Source organism: Ursus americanus, chromosome 10 (genome assembly GCF_024610735.1).
Source record: "Ursus americanus isolate L20-20 chromosome 10, mUrsAme1.1.p, whole genome shotgun sequence".
Lineage (NCBI taxonomy): Eukaryota > Metazoa > Chordata > Mammalia > Carnivora > Ursidae > Ursus > Ursus americanus.
Genome location: NC_142136.1, coordinates 30,830,698 through 30,848,617, shown reverse-complemented (window position 1 = coordinate 30,848,617; position 17,920 = coordinate 30,830,698). Strand labels below are relative to the sequence as shown.

The 17,920-nt window shown below is 37.8% G+C and overlaps 1 protein-coding gene and 1 long non-coding RNA gene across 4 annotated transcripts in view; both read right to left on the bottom strand.

Moving 5' to 3' along the window:
• LOC148109345 (uncharacterized) overlaps window positions 1–17,165 on the bottom strand; it is a 28,204-nt gene extending 11,039 nt beyond the window's left edge. The window contains exon 1 of the long non-coding RNA XR_015725924.1: window positions 229–17,165. This is a non-coding gene — a long non-coding RNA (uncharacterized LOC148109345). The remainder of the gene's footprint in view (window positions 1–228) is intronic.
• Window positions 1–17,920, bottom strand: part of TBC1D4 (TBC1 domain family member 4) — a 181,978-nt gene that overhangs the window by 134,700 nt on the left and 29,358 nt on the right. The gene's annotated exons all lie outside the window — the stretch shown is intronic.

Sequence of the window (17,920 nt, the reverse complement as noted above, 5' to 3'; positions counted from 1 at the left end):
AATATTTTTTAATATTTTACATTGCATGTTTTAAGTTCTTTATCATTAATATTTCGTATCCATGACATCCTTATGCTTGATCTTTTTTTTTCAGGGAACATCACAAAGTGAAATGTGTATGTCTTATCCAACTTTCTAAAGTAAGTCCATGTGAAAATCAACACGGAGAAGATGAAGCAAACTTCCCTCTACACAATCTCCATCACTGAAAGTAAATCTTATTGTCACCTGATCACAAGGAAGAGTCCAGTTCCACAGTCCAGTCACAATAAACTGAAGTCCTAATAGGAAACAGAACTTCTGGGGTATGTTTATAAAACAGAGTGACCAGGCCTGCGTCAGCCCTTTCAGGATCTTCTGGCTTGACCTTGTACATCTAAGACTTCAGGGCTTGATGAATATGGTATTATTTTCCAGGACGTCCATGGCTAGGCATTTATATCTCTATCAGATAAGAGAGTTACACAGTTATTCTTCCAAAAAATCCTTGGTAAAATAAAATAAAAGGTATCCATTTAAATGATCCCAAAAGGGGCACCTGGGTGGCTCAGTCGAATGATTGTCTGACTCTTGGTTTCAGCTCAGGTCATGATCTCAGGTTCATGAGATCAAGCCCCACAACACGCTCCACAGTCAGCAGGGGGGTCTGCTTGAGATTTTGAGATTTTCTCTGCCCCTCCCCCTACCCTCTCTCTCTCTCAAATAAATAAATTTAAATAAATAATAAATAAATAATCCCAAAATGCTTTTTAGGCTTTTTTATGTAGAAAGTGACACTAACATGATCCCAGGGTCCTGAGATCAAGTCCCGCATTGGGCTCCCTGCTCAGCGGGGAGCCTGCTTCTCCCTCTGCCTGCCGCTCCCCCGGCTTATGCTCTCTCTTTCTCTCTGTCAAATAAATAAATAAAATCTTAAAGAAAAAAGAAAAAAAAAGTGACCCTAAAAAGAAAAAGGAGGAGTGTCTGGGTGGCTCAGTCAGTTAAGTGTCTGACAGGCTCAGGTCATGATCTCAGGGTCCTGGGATGGAGCCCCATGTGGGACTCTTCATTCAGAGGGAGACTGCTTATCCCTCTCCCCATTCCCCCACTTGTGTTCTCTCTCTCTCTCTCAAGTGAATAAATAAAAATCTTTAAAAAGAAAAAAAAAAAAAGAAAACACCTGAGGCAAATTAGAAAATTAAAAAAAAAAAAAACACCTTAAGATACTTGCTATAAACTGGTATTTATACCCCCCGCCCCAAAAATTCTTATGTTGAAACCTATTCCTTTAATGTGCTGGCATCAGAAGGTGGGGCCTTTGGGAGGTGATCAGGTCATGAGGGTGGAATGTCACGAATGGGATTAGTGCCCTTAAAGACTCCTGAGACCCCTTGCCCCTCACACCAAGTGAGGCTATCTATGAACCAGAAAGTTGGTCCTCTTCAGACACAGAATCTACCAGCACCTTGATCTTGGACTTCCTCCAGACTGTGAGGAAAAAATTTCTGTTGTTTATAAGCCACCTACTCTACCGTATTTTTGTTATAGCAACTGGAACAGATTCAGACAACAGTGAAATGCAAAGAGGAACTCAGAAAAACCTTAATCTGAGAATCCATAGGACTTCAGAGCAGAGAGTAGTCCTGAAGAACTGGAATCGAATGAATAGACTTTTAGATGAATTTTGTAATCTACATAACCAAGTATTCCAAAACATACCCATGTGGAAAAGGAGGAAAACTAGAGTTAGTCCACTATGAGCAAGATTGGAGGAAAGTATTTTTTTTTTTAGTGTTTTTTTTTTTTTTTTTTTAATTTGAGAGAGAGAGAGGGAAGGAGGGAGTAAGCGATGGAGATGGGCAGAGGGAGAGAGAGAATCTGGAGCAGGCTTCCTGCTGAGCACAGAGCCTGCCGCAAGGCTTGATCTCAGGACCCTGAGATCACGACCTGAGCAGAAATCAAGAGTGGGATACTCAACCAACTGAGCCTTCCAGGTGCCCCTAAAAGCATTTCACTCTTAATCTCCAAACAAAGACTGGGTGGAACAATGTATTCATTGATTATAGCAAGCACCCAGTGAACATGATATAAGAAAATGATGACAAACACTTAATTCAGTTGAGAATCCAAGTTTTTATAGGAAATACAGTGTCTGTAGCTCTAGCTCACCATTAAGTTGGTCTGTAATTAGAAATTACAAAATTTACTCTGTAACCGGATAAAGAGATGACAAAAAATTACATTTTAAGTTCAAAGGCATTCCATTCTCACTGTAAAACACACATGGTTTTAAAGACTGACAACGTTCTATTCTGCAAAAATAAGTGCGGTTTAGCATTGTTTCATTGCTTCACAATTGAGTACGTGGGATTTTATGAATTCTAAATTAAATAGGCCACTTTTCAAAACAGTCTACACAGCTCCCTCACCCCACCCCAAGCACTCACTCTAAAATCTCTTTTCTTTCATACAGCCCCATCTTCTTTCCAGACATAACCAAAGGGTCGCCACTGAAATTTAGGACCCTGAATGAGAAACGGGCATAACTGGGAAAGAGGTCATTCCAAGGGCTTCTCTTGCTAAGAGTTGTTGCTTTACACCAGCTGAGTGCTCCCACTCCTCAGGAGACAGATGGAGAAATCACAGCTTACCAAATGTTTATTATATGTGCAGATGGTGGTTTCTGTTTTGATTCTTCCATTCTTTTAGTTCCCATTTGATCTATGTGGATATGAACACTTGCTCCCCCAAGGCTTTTTCCTGTGCAGCGAGGGCTCCTCTGGCATAGCACCTCACTCCCATCCCACCCTCCCTTTAATATGGCCACTGCTGCTCCAACCTGGCTGTTTGCTCACGCTTGCCTTCCCACACGATTCCCCACAGTCCTGCCGCAACGGAGAACATCCTTGCTGATTCTCATTCAAAGACAAGGTGAACCAAAGTTTTGTGGCTTAAAGAGAGCTGGACTCAGGGGCGCCTGGGTGGCACAGCGGTTAAGAGTCTGCCTTCGGCTCAGGGCGTGATCCTGGCATTATGGGATCAAGCCCCACATCAGGCTCCTCCGCTATGAGCCTGCTTCTTCCTCTCCCACTCCCCCTGCTTGTGTTCCCTCTCTCGCTGGCTTTCTCTATCTCTGTCGAATAAATAAATAAAATCTTTAAAAAAAAGAGAGAGAGAGCTGGACTCAAACTCAGCTCCTGAGGGAACCCCAGTAAATGAACACCCATGGCAAGCTTAAATGAAGCTATTTCTGGAGGTGTCCCACGGAGACTAAAAGGGAAACAAGGCTGTAATGGGCTTTATAACAGCTTTTCTAAATATTCTAAATAATCAATTATAGAAGATGATCTAGAAATTACGACTGATTTTCTAATTGATTTGTAGACGCTAGTAATAATATATACCAATTATTATAAGCAATTAAGTGTTGGCTTTGCTTCTGTGCAATTTTCAGTCTTAAGAACACTGAGGTTGGGACGCCTGGGTGGCTCAGTGGGTTAAGCATCTGCCTTCGGCTTAGGTCATGATCCCAAGGTTCTGGGACTGAGCCCTGCATCGGCTCCTTGCTCAGCGGAAGCCTTGCTTCTCTCTCTGCCTGCCACACACACACTTTATCTCTCTGACAAATAAATAAATAAAATCTTAAAAAAAAAAAAAAAAAAGAAGAACGCTGAGGAAACAGATGTCATAAGTCTATCAAGCATATGGGTAGTAGGATTATAGCAAAGTTTTTTGTACATTTTCTCAATTTTCTAAATGATCTTCATTACTCTAAAGACCAGAATTAGGCAGTAAGTATAATGATAAAAATAAATAAAAGGAACTTTATACTGCATTCTTGCTACCAAAGATGTTTATTAAGGAACTATTTGCATACAGTAAGAAGTAGGCAAATCTTTGCCTTGTCATTCAGAAATTAAACAAGCAACTATTGAGTGTCTACAATGTGCCTGAATCTGTATTCATTCTAAGTTATCTATTTCTATTCCAGAAACAAAATATAGTTTTGTGCACATAGAAATTTCAAAACAATGTGTTAAGTGTCAAGAAAGCAGTATCGAGAGGAACTAGGAAAAGAAAAAGGCAACTCAGTTGAGCCTAATGGTTAAGAATAGACCTTTCAGAAGAACTGAATTTGCTTGAACTGAGCCTACGGAATGAATAAAATTTAGTCAACTGAAATAGGTGAGAGAAGGATTCCAGGCAAACCACATATTCTCTGGGGAAAAGTGGCAGAAAACCAACTCAAACTGGCTCAAGCAAATAAAGACAACTCCTTTTTTATGTGTAACCAGAGAGAGCCAGGGCAAAACTGGCTTTACAAATAGCTGGAACCAGGGACTCTCCATCTCTTCGCTCCTCATGAGTTGGCTTTATTCCCTCTTGGCTACAGGAGCAACCTTCCAGCTTTGTCACAGAAGAGGATGGGCTCAAGTGTGAAATATCTTGAGAAGGGCTCTGCCTGGTCTGGCCCATCCCTAGAGCAAACACTGTGGGCAAGGTGTAAATGTACCAATTGCCCAGAGAGGTCTACGGCCCCCGGGACCAGGAGGGACTATGATCGCAAGCCTCACTGAAACCACAAGGTCTGAGGCATTGGTTTCCTATAGCTGTGGCCCTAAACAGACAAAACAGTAATGCCATGACACCATAGGAATGTCAACAATCATCTAGAGAAATGAAACTTCTTGGGCGACACAGAGAAGATTATGAGGAATGGTAACCAGGGCTCTGCTGGCACCTCGTAGGAAACTAAAGTGTGACTGGGAAGTGTGGACATGTATAGTCCCTTTTAGATAAATAGCACAATTCAGAATGTGTACTTAATACACAGAATAACTATTCACAGGTCAAAAAAGAGAAAAGGGTAACTAATACTTAAGTCTGATATACTTTCTATATCCGTATGACCATACCATGTCGTAAGTACTATCATCTTCATTTTATGGGTGAGTAAACAGACTGAACACTTAACCAGCCTGTAGAGGACCCACACAGCAAGAAGTGCAGTCAGTAGTACAAACCACACCTGTCTTACCATAGTGCATATAGTCCTTGCGCACTGCCTCTCATAAGGATTTGCACAAATAACTGAAAAATATACAACACACTTGCACTTAATTGCCTCACATCTCACTTGCCACTCCATTCAATAAATATTGAATACTTTCTATGTGTGAATTGCTTTCCTGGTCATGCACAGTGACCTACATTTTGCCACCTGTTCACTGCTTCAATCTCAGGTGCCAGTGGCATTCCTCAGCCTATTCCCTCATATGCTCCGGGGAACACAGGAAGCTACTCCTGTCCACTTACCCAAAACAGTCTCTGAACCATGCTTCCCTACTGTGTAGTACTTTTACATATGTGTAGAAGTGGGACTTTTGAAAGAACTTATAGATTCTTTGCACCATCAGTTCCCATATCTGTCTAATATTTCATCCAAAGCATGAAAATGCAGACAGGATAAGTCATAAAATAAGAACACCTAGGGCACCTAGGTGGCTCAGTTGGTTAAGCATCCAACTCTTGGGGCGCCTGGGTGGCACAGCGGTTAAGCGTCTCCCTTCGGCTCAGGGCGTGATCCCGGAGTTCTGGGATCGAGCCCCACGTCAGGCTCTTCCGCTATGAGCCTGCTTCTTCCTCTCCCACTCCCCCTGCTTGTGTTCCCTCTCTCGCTGGCTGTCTCTCTCTCTGTCGAATAAATAAATAAAATCTTTAAAAAAAAAAAAAAAAGCATCCAACTCTTGCTTCTGACTCAGTCATGATCTCCACGTCATGAGATTAAGCCCTGTGTTGGGCTCCACACTCAGCGGGGAGTCTGCTTGAGATTCTCTTCCTCTCCCTCTTCTTCTACCCTTCTCCACCCCACCCCGGCTCTCCTGCATGCACATACTGTTCTTTCTCTCTCTCTAAAATAAATAAATAAATCTTAAAAAAAAAAAAAAAGAACAACCTACTTTCCCTTATTAGAAAATGAAAATGCAAAATTCTTTCCCCTTGTACAAACATGGAAGTATATAAGATAAAGGCAACAAATGTTCTTTAATCCAGTTAATAAATTACCTGCAGAAGAGCTAGATCTTTCCTAATACAGTTGATTCATATATTATACTACATATGATACTCACAGACCACTATATTACATTAACTCACACAAAAAGGTAATAGAGACTCAGTGGCAAATTGGAAAGCTTTAAACAGATAACAAAAAAAATTCATATACATGATTTTAGAATATTTTAATAATGCAGATTCAGCCTGACAAGGAGTAAGAGAAGTTGTATATTTTAAAAACTGTAGAATGAAAAAGTTCAGATAATTTCATAAAGCTAAAATTGATTACTTTCATTATTTCTAAATATCTACCATACAAAGGAGGGGAGAAAAAGTTTCAACTAAAACATACATGATTATGACAACTAAAAGAAAAAACAAAACTCTGATATCACTAATACAATCAAAACATCTTCAAAGAGAGACATAATGTGATTACTTTGTGATAACTTCCCAAGAAGACTTTATCAATAATAACTCTGTAATAGGAGTTTTTAATTTAATCTTTACAACCTTTAAATATGAGATAGTAAAATGCTAAGGCAAGCAATACTCTCTATTGCAAGAACATTGTGTTGTTTCTACTGCTTACCTTTAAAATGTGAGATTAAATCATGCATCCCGATGCAAGTAGTTTGAACAGCCACAGAAAACAGTGATCATATCTCACTACTTAGACATTTTCACATCCATGTGAAGTGGCCAGGATGACCCTCTACTTGGCTAGCATAACTGGCATGTTCGTTGGGGCTGGGGCTGGGGCTGGGGCTGAAGCTCTGGTCAGTTTGGTTGTGGCCAAGGAGGCACCAAGTTTGATCAAGAGACCACCTGGTCAGCACTAAGAAAGTGACGAAATTTTTACAAATAAGGAGATTGAGCAATTATGTAAATATTTACGAACATAAGTAGTTGAGATTGAGTGGAGACAGATTTCTCACTGATGGAACAGGGAATGACAAATTAATTGGAAGTCTAGAATTATCTGTGGTGTTGGATTGGAATTGGAAGAATCAATGTGAAGGTATGGTTTTAAAATCAATAGATATTCTTTAAAATAATATTAAAACTCATGGTTTTTAATATACAAGTAAGAGAATTATATGGCCCAGAAATAGTCGTAGATAAATGTATATGCAAGCTATGGAATGAACTGTGTCCCTCCAAAATTCATATGTTGAAGCCCTAATCCCCAGAGTGAAGGTATTTGGAGATGGTGGGCTTGGGGAGGTAATGAGGTTTAGATGAGGTCCTAAGGGTAGAGTCCTCATGATGGGATTAACACCTTTAAAGGGGAGAAAAGATGGGGCATCTTGGTGGCTCAGTGGTTAAGCATCTGCCTTCAGCTTGGGTCATGATCCAGCATCCTGGGATCAAGTCCCACATCCAGCTCCCTGCTCAGCGGGAAGTCTGCTTCTCCCTCTTCCTCTGTGTGTGTTCTCGCTCTTTCTCATGCTCAAATACATAAATAAATCTTTAAACAAAAAAATAAAAAATAAATAAAAAGGAGAAAAGAGGGCACATGCTCTTTCTCTCTCCCTCTACCATGTGAGGATATAGCAAACCAGGAACAGAGCTCTCACCAGACACCAAATCTGCCAGCACCTGAATCTTGGACTTCCCAGCCTCCAGAACTGTGAGAAATAAATGTCTGTTGCTTAAGCCACCACGTCCATGATATTTTATTATAGCAGCAAATTGACTACGACAACACATACAATACATACATTTCATAAGTCTGTCCACTGAGAGATCCTAGAAGGTATGACACCCAGGAGCAATGAGCACACCAAGTGTTCAAATCTTGGTCTCTAAATACCATTCTCCACTACAAGAATCTGGGGCTCCTCAAAGAAATGACTGATTCCCAAGATGGGGCAGGGTAAGTAAAAAATGAGTCTGAAATACGTTTTTGTGCCAGAAGAAAGTACTAAGAGAATGATGGGGGTATGTAAAAAGACACAGAAGTCGTGTATAGGAGTTTCTAATGGCCAAATCTAAACCACTCAAATCTCCAAAATAATAATGACAGTAACAGATTATAGCCCAATGACCAAAATAGGAATCCATGAATCCACACTCATAAAAAGATAGAAAGATAGATAGATGATAGATAGATAAGGGGTGGCCCTACTTTATACAGAATGTCAGCTAATTCATGAAGGTGGAATGGAGGAATAAAAAAAAAATCGCCATTTCAAAATCACCAATATTAATAGATTTAGGTAAGAAATCATCAATGAATGCTAATGGGTGAACATATAAAAAGTATCTCCTCACAAAATACTTATTAATTGGCAAGGACAAAATTATTATTAACTTGACACTGGAGAAACCTGGCAGACACCATCTTAACCAAGTGGTAAAAATTAGCATCACCAGAAATGGGACAAATGGACATCTTGTGCCTCCTGATAGGATACACTGAGAAGGACACATGTCTGTGGTATTCCTTCCAAAAAGCATAAATTGAATCTCATCATGAGGAAATACCAAACAATTGAGAGACATCCTACAGAGTAACTGGCCTCCTTGTTTTTTTGTTTGTTTGCTTGTTTTTAAAATTTTTATTTATTTATTTGACAGAGAGAGACAGCCAGTGAGAAAGGGAACACAAGCAGGGGGAGTGGGAGAGGAAGAAGCAGGCTCCCAGCAGAGCAGGAAGCCTGATGTGGGGCTCGATCCCAGGACCCTGGGATCAGGCCCTGAGCTGAAGGCAGACACTTAACGACTGAGCCACCCAGGCGCCCCAACTGTCCTCTTTGAAAAGTAACTGGTGTTCTTTAAAAATGTCAAGGGAATAAAAGAGAATAAAGATTAATAACTATTCCAGATTGAAGGAGACTAGAGACACTAGATATGGATCCTGGACCTATGAAGGGTATTATGGAGATCACTGACAAAATTGAATGTGGTCTGTAGATTAAATGGTAATAATAGATCAATGTTAATTTTCCTGTTTTGATGGTAGCACCGTCATTATATAAGTGTCTTTGCTTTTAGGAAAAACACACTTAAGTATTAATGGGGTAGTGGGGTATCACACATGCAGTGTACCCTGAAATAGTTCCAAAAAACTCATAAAAATATGTTAAAAATATATGAAGAGAGAATTATAAGGCAAATTTGGCAAAAAATGTTAACAAATGGGAAATCTGTGCAAAGGGAATATGAGAGTTCTTTGTAATATTCTTTCAGTGTTTCTGTAAGTCTGAAATTATTTCAAAATAAATAAAATAAAATAAAAATTTTAAATCTACTTTAGTTGATTACGATATACACATTCCTTGAGTTCAATAGGAAAATTATTCCCTTGGAGTAAATTCCCTGAAGTGATATTGTCATTACAGAACATCAAAATGTAGAGCTGTCCCTAGCTCCTACACAGAACACCACCATACAAAAAAGTAGCTGATGTCTTTAAAAGTTTAGCAGTTCTCTGGTGGATAACAGACTCTCCAAGAACAGTGAACTCACCAGCAGCAGCTAATTGCTCTATAAAACTGAGCAGGCTGTTAAGTGTTCTGACCTTCTCAGTGAGAAGTCGCTGCTATTTGCCGTGAAGTATTTGAAGATGACTTAACTCTTTCTGGTTGCTGGTATAGGGATGCCTAAAGAACAGAGTCGTGCTTGAAATTAGTAATAAACCTGGGTTGTTTTTTTTTAAGATTTTATTTATTTATTTGTCAGAGAGAGAGAAAGAGAGAATGCACAAGCAGGGGGAGCAGCAGGCAGAGGGAGAAGCAGACTCCCCACTGAGCAGGGAGCCCAATGTGGGACTCAATCCCAGCTTAACTGAATGAACCACCCAGGTGCTCAATAAACCTGTTTTTAAAACTTCTTTCTAAAAACTTTTAGAGAAAATGCGCCTGCAATTATAATTTGGGGAAAATGTTGTAAGCCTAGAAGATACTCAAAAAGCTAACCTAATGAATACGGTAAAAAGAAAATTTGCAGATTCTATCATCAGACCCCAGTATTCCAAGGTCATAAACTTCTTTTTATCCCTCTGCTCTCTCCTAAAGTTAAAATTATGGTAAATTGCTCTTTCAAAACACAAATTCATCCTTTGAATTTTCAAACGAGCTTTCCTCTTGAAGTTGTTCCATTAATTAGATTTTTCTAGGACCTACCAGGAACTTTTTAACTGATAAAGAATAAAGCGAATGAGCATCTTTTATCTGACAATGCTAAAAAAAAAAAAAATCCAAATAATTCATTTGAGTAATGTTTATGTTCATTTTTCTCTAGAAACATTTCATTAACCGTGCTTTTGCATATTAGCTCTTCCTGAAATACCCACCTTAACAAAAGTCTAGTCAATTGCAAATGCCTATTGAAGAAAAAATGAAAGCACTCTATCATAGATATACAAAAAGGAGCAAATCCAGTCAATATCCTCCAAGCACCTGCCATTTTAGGAAGCATAGCCAACAAACTTGTAGCTGAATTCTGTAACAATGGTATATCTAAAGGCAAGAACACTCAAGGCCATATAACACTGACATTTTAAGTTACAAACAGTAAAACATTATAGAACACTTTTATAATCCTAAGACTTCCATCCAGAAACATGGCAGGTGTGTCTCTTCACTTATTCTTGTAGCAATTTAATGTCAACCTCACCCACTACAGATAAACAGTAGCTAATTCAATTGCCTTAACTCATATTTTAGAAAATGCAGAAATAGTTTCCTACAGCTACACACCTGCACAGTAAAAAAGGCATATGATAGGAGATGAAAGTATTTACAGTTTAAGGGAATTTAAGTGGAGAGTTACTTTTTTTTATTACAAAATGTTTAATACTCTACTATATAGCAGTATGTGTACCATGTATTTTGAGAGCTAAGAGGTTTAGCGCTGCAGCTGAGGATAAGCTCAAGCAACGTGACTAATGATGTTTTTCTCTGAAAGCTCTATAAATATGTTTGCCATAGAGAAAATCTCCAGAAAAATTGCCTTGTTCCTCATCCAACAGGTATTCCAGTTTTTTTGATGGAGACTTGAAGTGAAATTTGCCGCATCTAAACATCTTTATGCTAAATTTAATATATACATTTTAGCTCTTACAGTACTTATACTGATTTTTATTCATTTAAGGCCAAGTATTGTGATAAAATTTATAATTTTTACTCTCACCAGTTCATATTTAATACTTTGCCATCAGCCTGAATATGTTACTTATAACTCTAGAAGCCTAATATGCTTGCTCTTTCAACCTTGTGTTCTTTCTCTAATTCAAATCATACCGCTGGCTCAAAAGTGTTCTATAAAGTATACAAAATAATAAGGTCTGGTATGGAAAGTATTTAATAGAAATTATAAACCACTGACTATGTCTAAATCTTGGTATAAATAGATAAATACTCATTTGTGACTGATTAGAGCACAACCCTTCTACTCTTCTTCCTGTCAATTACTGCATTTGCTTGGTTCACTGTTTAGGAAAACAAGTTTTTTAAGAGAGTTTAATCAGCGTGGTAGGCAGAATAATGCCCCTTCTCAAAGATGTCCATATCCTAATCCCTAACATCTCACAGGGCAAAAGTGATTTTGCCTGTGTGATTATGTTCAGGATCTTGAGATGCAGAGATTATCCTGGATTATCCCAGTGGGATCCCAATGTAATCACAAGGGTCCTTATAAGGGAAAGAGAAAGGCAAAGGAGTCAGAGGAGATGCAGGGCCGAAACAGATATCAGAGTGACGCAACTGCTGGAAAGGAGCCACAAGCCAAGGAATGTGCACAGCGTCCAGAAGCTGGAAGAGGCGAGGAACGCCTTGCCAGGCTCTCCTAGAGCCTCCGGAAGGAAAGCAGCCCTGCCAATAACGCTGACTTTGTTCCCATAATACCTATTTCAGACTTCTGACTTTCAGAACTGTAAGGTAATAAATTTGACTTGTTTTAAGTCACTAAATCTGTGGTAATTTGTTACAGCAGCAATCAGAAACTAATACAGTGCATTTATATTCATTATTAGCATAAGTTGTGTCAGCATGAAAATAAACTGATATATACATATAACATTCAAAACCCCTTCAAAAATGGTACACAGAATGTTAAAATTCACATGACTTTAAACTGTATCTTTTACTGAAGGATTCTTGTATAATGAGCATTATAATTATGCAGGATGGTATACGATCATTAGACAAGCATTTTTTTGACCTACTGTGTGTCAGACACTGGTATTTAAAAGATGAATATAAATCTACCAAAGCAGAAATCCCCAGGATCTGGTAGTTCTGAAGAGTCATAGAAGTGAATAATATTTGTAATAAGGTGGTAAGGACTTTAACTGAGAACAACGAGAAGGTCATCTCAATTGGGGGATGGAAGATACACAAATGAAATGGCTAAATATTCAAGAGGGAATAGGTCCCTTGAGAAGTCGGAGGCTAAGCTGAGCCAGGTCACATCATGAAGTGGGCAGAAAGCCATGCACAAAATTGGACTTCATCTCGCAAATAATGAGAAACCAGATGGAGGTTTTAAGTAGTAGAGTGACTGACACAATTAAATCTTAGAAGAAAAAAACACTGTTTGATGTGAAGGACATGAAGACTGGACTGAAAGCAAGAAATACATATTGAAGACTGAATCGATGTTTATAATGCCACCATATTTTCATATTATTTCACAAACATTCAGTGATCATTTACCTTCCATCAGGCAGGTGCTGTGTTAAATTCTAGGTGATAAAAAGGTGAATAAGACATGATTACCGCCTTTGAGATATAGAAAACTAGAGCTTTGTGTATATATAAACACTACCCAAAATGTATACAATGAAAGCAGCTATCTCTACTTTAGGGTACTCATCTAGAAACCACATTTTCAAGAGTAGGCATCAAATTCATACCACAAGAAACCACAAGTTAACATGAAAAAATAATTGTTATGTGGGTAATTTTCAAAAATGCAATCTAATCAATCTCAAAAATAAAAACTGGGGGAAAAAAAAAAAAAAGAAGAATTGAACAGTTCCCGCCTCCCACAAGTACCTTAAAAGCATTATATTTTTAATATCTGTAAGAAAATTAAAAATATAATTTCTATGCCATAGTCCAGGAAAGTCTATGTACCACATACACAGAAGGCATACAACACCTACTTTTTTGGAAAAATAGTTATGACAGTTTGAACTAATTTAAAATTGCAAGTTCTAAAAAAATTAAAATTAAAATTAATAAAATTGCAAGTTTTAACACGATCAGCTAAATCCAGAAACAGAATGACTTTTCTGTAGCCCGCCACAATCCAGCTAGTAAAAACCAATCGTGAATTCTTTTCTAGTGCATTTTCCCCACCGAATTATATCAGTCATCACTATCTGAGCTGTATTAGGGTTTGACTGTACATGTGTCTATTTCACCCGTAAGAAAACTAGACTCTCCTACACATCTTTGTCCCTAATGGTATGGTATAGCTAGAGTCAATATTTAAGCTCAATCAGTGTGTTGAAGAGAACTGAGATAAATGTACTTAATAATGATTAGTCATAAGTTCTGTTTTAGGTCTATTCAAATAATGATTTCAGAAAATACTTAGATAACTTATAAACATCATATTCTATTTATGTACTTTTTTCCCTACTTCCTCAATTATATAATGAGTAACCTCAAAACAAAAAAATATCAGGTCTCAAAAAGGAGTAAGTGGTATTTAGTTTTTGGCAAATACCATTTTACATTTAACCTCTTAAAAACTTTGGTTTCATCTGTGAAACAGGGCTAATAATAAACCTTACCCACAGAATCATCTTAGAGCTGAATAAAATAAAATGGTAGAGAATCTAACACATAATCAGTGCTCAATAAATGATAGTCATTGTAGTTGTTCTGACTAATGTTACTATTAAGATCCTAATGATCAACAGCAATAAATACAGCAAATCGAGAACATCCCAAAATAGAACACAAGTGTAAAATCACGTATATTTGATTCTGGAATATAATCTAAAACTAACATTTAAATTTGAGTGTGAGTGATTTAGGGGGGAAATGGTGAAAAGTCACAGAAAACAAACAAAAGACACAAAAACAGAAAAGAGTACAGCTTCTCTATCCTGCACAGGCTGAGAACTCTTCTCTGGGTCCTGGTCTTTGCTAAAAATAGCATCACCATTCAACCTGATAAAAAGGACCATTGCCAATAGACGGCAACATGTATCATTGCCCTGTTTATTTTATGAAGTTTATCATAGCTCCTCTGGGCTTATGTAGGTAATTAGTTACTTGAGTTTAGAGGCCCCTCGTTGAATGTGGGCAGATGGAAAAGTGAATGCAAACAGTAGCCAGGGCTTGTCACTGACAAATAACTGTGTAATTGCTTTGTTCCCTATTGAATTTAACCATAAAGGAATGAAAAGGCAAGATTTGTCCTAGGCAAGATTTGTTTACAAAAAGAACACAAAAATTAAAATTATATACACAAAGGCAACTGGATCTGCCAGATATCTGGTTTCTAACCAGACAATGTTTAAGGTTTCTATATGAATATAGGAATCTACCGAGTGTTTCCATATTTTGGTTATAATCATGGGAAAGTTTTAAATGCAGCATTACATAAAACAAAAACAAAATTTTATGTGAATCAAAGCAGCAGCAGGAGGATTCACGCCACCTTCCCTTTCTCGACACTCGTGATTCTCAATAAAGAGAAAGGAAGAATGTGCATCAGAAACCCCAAGGAGGCTTTTTCCCCCATCCTGAAAAACAAGGTATTCCATCTTCTCTTTCATACCTGAGAGCATTTTGTATTTGCCAGGGAGCCCTGTACCTACTTGGAATCACAGCCATCATCAACTATAGACACCAGGAAAAATGAGGCTGAAAGTATGACATGTCTTCACCTGCCTCGCCAAGCACTTCAGACAAGAAATCCAGGTAATGGAAATTAGAATATGGAGACATGACAACAAGGTAACTTTCATAGTTTGCTTGAAGCTTTCCATAAGCAGATAAATTGGCAAAAAACAAAGACGTGAGAAAGGCAGTAGCTGCTGAAATAACTGAGAACAAAGGCAAAGGAACCACTGATAGGAGACATTCCCAAATGCTCAAGAAAATATATTTAGTTGTTGGGGGTGAAGTGGAAGAATATATTTCTATAAATCAAAAGATGCTCTTCAGTAATAAATAAATAAATAAATAAATAAATAAATAAATAAATAAATAAAATACTGTGACCATCAATTTAAATAAGAGAATAATAGCACTGAAGCGAGGAGAAAAAAGCAGGTCAACAGCAATAATTTCACATTGTAATTAAGAAATCAATTTTTGCTCATGTTTTATGCCTTTGTTTTATTGAACACCTTGATGAAACATGGAATGTGGATTTAAATCACATATGGTATATTCCTGGGCTTCTATCAGTCACCTTAAGACTTCCAAACCAACTCAAAAGAGAAAGAATAAATAAAATAAAATACCTTTGCTCTACGATTGATCCTTTATCCCTGCAATCTGGATATCTGTTTATAAACCTAATTTCAACTTTTGTGTTGGGTGTTATATTAATACATTAATTTGTAACATGAATTAAGTAGGATTTACAGGTTTTCACTTTTCTATATTTCAATATCAGAAGGATATGATATCACTGACTGCAATTTAGTGATTGCTTACTATGACCCAGGCAATTTTCTACACCCTTTATATACCTGATCTCATTTTACCTTCATAAAATCTCTCCAAATAGATATAATCATCTCTATTTTCCAAACAACACTCAAAAATAAGTCACTAGGGGCACCTGGGTGGCTCAATTAGTTGAGTGGCCAACTCTTGATTTCGGCTCAGGTCATGATCTCAGGGTCCTGGGATTGAGCCCCACGTCGGACTTCATGCTCAGCAGGGAGTCTGCTTGAGGACTCTCTCTCTCTCTCCCACACCCTGCATATTTGTCTCTCTCTAAAATGAATGAATGAATGAATAAATAAATAAATAAATAAATAAACAAATAAATCTTAAAAAAAAAGAAGTAGTCACTTGCCCAAGGTCACAGACACTTAGCCAATAAAAGAGCTAAGTGAACTTAGGACCACATGAACCTCAAAGTCCATCTTTTTCCTGATGTTATGTTGAAACTAGTATTTTCTAACAATACTATGCAGACATCAAGGACTATAACCACAGAGATAATTGTCATATCTCAATTTTACATCTTTTCAGGATTTGGAAGAATCTACAGGTGGATATTGTACATCTCTGTTATTTCATACAGCATATAGAACAATGCATGGTGCTGTTCTTGAAAATGCTCGACCTGCTCTTGAATAATTAATATCTGCAAATGTGTAGAACAGAGCACTTCTTTGTCTACATGACCCACTGGACTTCTTGTGGAGATGCGAATATGAACTAGCCATGGACCTCACGCACATTATTTCCTCATTTACCAAAAGGCATAATAATGTCTATTGTTCTATTTTCCTCAGAAACCATTGTAAGGATCCAATGAGAACATATATTCAAAATGGTTTCTCAACTAAAGTATTAGAAACTGCTTTCCCTGGGACTCTTGATCTCAGAGTTGTCAGTTTGAGCCCCACAATGGTGTAGACATTACTTAAAAATTAGGGAAAAAAATCTTAAAAATTTAACAGAAACTGCTTTCTAATTTTTGTGAAATCGTCTATAAACATAAACACTGAAATCAGCCACTCACATGGTCCGGCACCTAGAGTGACATTTAGTAGTGGTGATGTATACATTTCATCTAATTTGTGATCCATGACTGGTACAAAAGCAAGAAAAAAATGTGAGTTCGTGAACTACAATTTCCCAACACACAACATACAATAGTACATTGATTGATGATACAAAATTTTTCAAGTCTGAATGAAATTTGCCACTATTTCCCAGAAAGTGTGAAGAGATAAAAAGTTGTGAAAGACTACTACCATTTTACCATCATATTTATAATCTAGTTCCATAAGCCTCATTCAAAGCCTAAAAACTTTTTTTATTCTTTTTTTAAAGATTTTATTTATTTATTCAACAGAGATAGAGACAGCCAGTGAGAGAGGGAACACAAGCAGGGGGAGTGGGAGAGGAAGAAGCAGGCTCATAACGGAAGAGCCTGATGTGGGGCTGGATCCCGGATCGCCGGATCACGCCCTGAGCTGAAGGCAGACGCTTAACCGCTGTGCCACCCAGGCGCCCCTAAAAATTTTTTTTAAAAAAATTATTTCAAGGGGCACCTGGGTGGCTCAGTTGTTAAGTGTCTGCCTTCAGCTCAGGGCGTGATCCCAGGGTCGTGGGATCAAGCCCCACATCAGGCTCCTCTGCTGGGAGCCTGCTTCTTTCTCTCCCACTCCCCTGCTTGTGTTCCCTCTCTCTCTGGCTGACTCTCTCTCCGTCAAATAAATAAATAAAATCTTTAAAAAAAAATAAGTTTTGAGGTTCTAATGTACAGCATGATAACTATAGCTAATAACATCGTATTGTATACTTGACTTTTGTGAAAGAGTAGATCCTCAGCATTGTCACCACACACACACACAAAGTAACTATGTATGGTGATTAATGTATCAATTAACTTGATTGAGGTATTCATTCCATAATGCATGCATATATTTATTAAATCATCACACTGTATACTTCAAATATATGCAATTTTATTTGTCAACTATACCTCAGTAAGGCTGGAAAAAAATAAAAGATAGGAAATAAATTTTCACATAAAGTAAATCTAACATTGTATCTGACTTGAAAGAAAGAAACCTGCATCCCAGGTCATTCATTCACTTATTCAATAAACTTTTCTTATGCATTTACTCCATGCCAGGCCCTGTACTAGGTGGTGTGAATAAAACAATGATTAAAATAGTCCCTGAAGAGAATATTCACATACTCTCAAAGTATCATTCCATAGT